At 39.1% G+C, this 5,077-nt stretch overlaps 1 pseudogene; it reads right to left on the reverse strand.

The window, feature by feature from the left end:
- Nucleotides 1-5,077, reverse strand: part of LOC107722657 (calpain-2 catalytic subunit-like) — a 10,092-nt pseudogene extending 5,015 nt beyond the window's left edge.

Below are 5,077 nucleotides of genomic sequence, written 5' to 3' on the forward strand. Positions count from 1 at the left end.
GATCATACAAAACGCATGAAGTGACCAGATGTAAACAGCCCCCTTGGCACAACAGAATCTGTGCAACAGCATCCCCATGTGGATATATATATATATATATATATATATACTGTATATACTGTATATAGCTGAAATATACTAAAAATACTTGGGACAAACCTGGCAGCAGCCTCTTTCTCTGCAAACACGCGCAGTATGAAGCTTCCCTTGCGATGCGGCTCGAAAGTGGAGGGGATGATAACATATTCACCCGGAGGCACTTGCGATGCGGCTCAAAAGTGGAGGGGATGATAACATATTCACCCGGAGGCAGTTTGAAGCGCTCGCTCACCTCTCGCAGGTTGGTGAAGGTGTTGTTCCCTGCAATGGCCTGCTGATGCAGCAGTATGTCAGGACCGAGATGAACGTTATTGCGTCCCCTGAACTGCACCACAAACACAGATGGATGAAATGGCATCTGAAAACTTGCAAAGGTTGTTTCATATAAATGTATCGAATGGTGCATGAAGATGGAAAAAAAATATAAGATGGGAGGAAAATGATATTTTAATGCTTTTGCGTTTGCACACTAAATTTTAAACTAAAGTTATCCTGAAAAACTTTGCGTTCTATTGCAAAAGTATTGCTTTCCCCTCTCCCCTCCCCACTCACAAAACATCTTCCATTCTTAGGGGAACACAAAAGCATTGAAATTTATTCTTCCCAATTATAATTTTTTTTTGTCCCTTTAGGGTCTCCGTAGTATCATAAAAAAAAAAAATGAAAGAAAGACTGGTTACATTTGTGATGTCCAGTTACTCTTATGTACAAAACTTATAGAGCTCATACACACCTCATCTGGAACCTGAAAAACACCAAAGAATATTGTATTATTCAATGTTCAAATTCATACAATTCAACACAAATATATTCTATTAATTAGTGGTAACGTTGATGGTTATGTCAAAGGAAAAGTGTGTCAAATAAAGTGCAACAGTTGCATTCCGGAAGTAAAATCACATTATTATTTTAAATGTGACAGACCTACCATGAGCTTAGAGGCTATTAATCAATATTTCAACATCATTTAAGGAAAGAAAAATATTTAGCCAAACTGTAGATGAAGAATTACACTACTCATGAATCCTAAAGAGAATTGCTTCAAATTAAAGTTTGAAATGTTGCAATTCATCTTGGTGCAGGTTGGTTTAGCTAATGACTCTTTATGGATTTAAATTTTTTAAAATCCTATCTCTAGTACTAATATCATTCCTGATTGTACATTACCAGTTACCTCATAGATAGCGAAGCCAATGGTGTTCAGGTCTCGTCCAAACCGCTTGTCTTTACGACTCTCTTTCTGCATCAGACCCACTAGGATCGTGCAGCCGTCCTCTCCATCAAGAGGATCATCATCTTCTTCCTCCAGCTTGATCACAAACTGAGGGTTTGAGCAGAATGTTGCTGGAGAGGATGAACCAAACGGTCAGATGGTGGATCAAACAACAGTTTTTAGTTTCAAGCACATCGTGGTTGGTTTGATTTACCTGGGTTGTTCCTGCAGCCCCCTGCGGTGGATCCCACCCTCCAGTTGCCTTCAAACTGGTTGTAGTTCCAGCGGCTCACATCTTCGCTTGAAAGAGTGTCTGGAGTCAGATTACAGATCTCCAACTTCGAGAATTGCTGTATGAAGTCTGAATACGCCATCCTGACAGGACGAGGAAGATTTGTCAGTATTCGTCAACATATATGTTACATTGATGAGGGTTACAAGCTGAAGTTCTCTTACCAGAACTCTCCATCTTCAGCTGAATGAACCAATTTAGCTTTCTCCTCTGGTTGGACGCTGTTCCACTCTTTTGAACTGAAAAAGACATTGGAAATATTTAAAAAACTTTTCATCCAGGTTTAAATTAGATTTTCAATCCCAGATCTTTAGTGTGGTCTAAGACGTTTTGATCCCACTGTATGTTTATACCTGAAAGTGAAAGATGCCAGCATAGTTCTCTGTAAAACTCTGGCCAGGTGGAACTACACGTTCCAGAATCTCATTATCCAGAGTCAAAGATGCAATAGCTGCCAGCAACCAACAGTCACCTGCAAATGTATCAAATGTCATTAGATACTTATGCATTGAGCTCACTGTTTTATGTAAACTGACTTCCAGTTCACTTATTATAGACATAGCCCTCCAGGATCAACCTGGGCTTCAGTGTTTCGCTCAAAGTGTATCCTGGGCGTATGTGTCTTGCTCAATGGTGATGGTGGATGGATCGAACATTGTGGGTTTTGAACCTATAACCTTCAAGCGTAGGCTTTTAACCACTCCCATGCCTCACAATGTTTTTCCACACCACAAGAAATGCACTTGCATTGTGAGGTAACTTCAATTAGATTAGTGGTTGCTAAATCTAGCATCACTATTATTGTTGCTCATACTTTGTTCTTAACTAACCACTCAAACTTGAGCATGTATTGTGCCCCATGAGCATGAACACTCTTAAATAAAGATTTCAAAAGGGGGTTTTCACAGTGATGCCATAGGAGAACCATTTTTGGTTCTTCTAAACTGCAGTGAACAGTTCTAAAAGAACCATTTCTTCTTATTGTGAAGAACATTTCAATATTCTAAGGAACCTTATTCCACTATAAAGAACCTTTTGTGGAATGAAAAGATTCCATGGACGTTAAAGGTTCTTTATGGAACCATCAATGCCAATAAGACCTTTATTTGTAAGAGTAAATGATACCTCTTTCTTTATATGCCTTTTACGTAACGCTTTTTATCAAAACAGATGAAAAGTATTTGACAATTTCTGATATAGCGAATACATTTGTTGTGTCATGGTCATTAGCGCTGCACAATATGAGTCTGTGTGTGTTTGGGGTGGAGGACAGTTTACTAAAGTCAACATAAAGCAGACACACTGGCAGACAGAGGTAACTAAACACCTCATTTAAATGAATGAATAATAAAATAACCTGAAATTCCATATTCATCACGTTTTTCAGGCAGTTGTGGCCTAATGGATTGAGAGTTGGACTTGTAACCTGAAGTTCAATTCTCAGTACTGGCAGTAAACGTAGGTGGGGGGAGTGAATATTTAGCGCTCTCTTCCACTCTCATTACCCACGACTGAGGTGCTCTTGAGCAAGGCACTGAACTCAAGTCGCTCCCTAGGTGCCGCCGTAAAAATGGCTGCCCACTGCTCCAGTTGTGTGTTCACGGTGTGTGTGTGTTCACTCCTCACTGCTGTGTGTGTGTGTGTGTACTTGGGTTAAATGCAGAGCACAAATTCCAAGTATGGGTTACCATACTTGGCCACACATCATGTCAATTTTTAGTGATAATGACTTCACCTATATGTGATAGTGTAATTCATAAATAATTTGCAAATTACGCAACAGGACACACCCAAACACCGTTCTGATCAAAAGGAGCTTTTCTCACCTAAAGCTCCCTGGCAGATGTCTGTCCGCTTAGCGCCGTCCACAATGAACTCAGGGTTTGAATAGAGTTCCTTTAAAAAGGGACAATGTGAGTATGATTAGAGGTGATAGGGTTACGTTATGTAAAGGTACACCAAAATAACAATAGCTTTTATTTGCTCTTAGCAGCACATGTAAAAAGGTTCAGTTGAACTAATGTGCTGTGGCTTGTGTATTCATAAAAGAAAAAAAAATACAGATATAAAGCATCTTATTTATATAACAATGCAAACTGATGAGCAGAGAGTCTGCATGTTGTAAGTATCAACACACACATAAGGTCATCTTCACACCTAAAGAGAAACCTGAGCTGCTGTCGGTTACCATAGTGAGCATATCGCGCACACGCATGAAAACATACGCGCGCACACACACACACACACACGCACATAACAATACATGTTTTGTATCTCAGATAAACCACTGTAAAATTGTTGCTTTGTTGCATGTTTCTTTTCTTTCAGTATTTATATTTCTTCAGACAAGTTCATTGCACTTTTTACTTTAAGTACTCTTTGCACCACTTTGGGTTTCTTAATATTTAAGGCAGCAACTAAACATACATTTTCTATTTTACCATTTCTAAAATTAATTTAGTAGTTTTATTAATCACTAAAACTCCTTCCATTGTTCCTTGTGAATGCAAATGTCAAATATCACCTTAAAGACTCATTTCAAATAGATCTGAATAAATACACTACAAAAATCAGGAATAAATAGATTCTATAAAAACACAAGCATGATAAAAAAAACAATAGGAAAAATACTGTTTTTTAATATTTACATTTATATTGATATTTAATATCGCTATTATTACTTTATATTGAATCAACCTCACTACTTAATTTACGTTTGTACATTTAAGCAATTGGTTAAAAGTAATTTTACGGTTCGTCTCAGGTAGAAATAAATTCTATAAAACATACAAGGATCACAAAAGCACAGCTTAATATTTACCTAAACTCCACCTGTGTGGAAGAAAGAAAAAAAACACACACACACACACACACACAGACACACGCACACACACACACACACATGTCTGGTTTGCTATCCTTGTGGGGACTCTCCATAGGCGTAATGATTTTTCTACCGACCGTATATTCTATTGTCCTACACCAACCCTACCCCTAAACCTACCCCTCACAGGAAACTTTCTGCATTTTTAGATTTTCAAAAAACTTCATTCTGTGTGATTTATTAGCTTGTTTGCCCGTGGGGACCTCAATTTAGGTCCCCACCGTGACACGAGTCCCCATGAGTCTGTGTGTATTCAGGTTTAAGTCCCCACCAGAATAGAAAAACAGGTACACACACACACACACACACACTGCAGTACCTTAGGTCTCTTCCACTGCACTCCTCTGGTCTTGGAGGAGTACCGTCCGAGTTCATTGTATCCCAGAGAGTCGGATTCAGCAGGGAAGGTCGGGTCACAGAACAGGGTTCCTTTCGCCAGACACTCCTGCTTCAGGCTCTGGTAGTCCTGCTTGTTGAAAGGAATCGCCTTCTCATTTGTTCCCACTCCTTCTCCTCTGTCCTGCCTCCTAGAAAGAACTTTTGCAATATTAGACATGCTGCCCTGTAGTCGTGCTCAAGTTTCTCTGAA

Source organism: Sinocyclocheilus rhinocerous, unplaced genomic scaffold (genome assembly GCF_001515625.1).
Source record: "Sinocyclocheilus rhinocerous isolate Xijiao unplaced genomic scaffold, SAMN03320098_v1.1 scaffold2018, whole genome shotgun sequence".
NCBI classification, from domain to species: Eukaryota; Metazoa; Chordata; class Actinopteri; order Cypriniformes; family Cyprinidae; genus Sinocyclocheilus; species Sinocyclocheilus rhinocerous.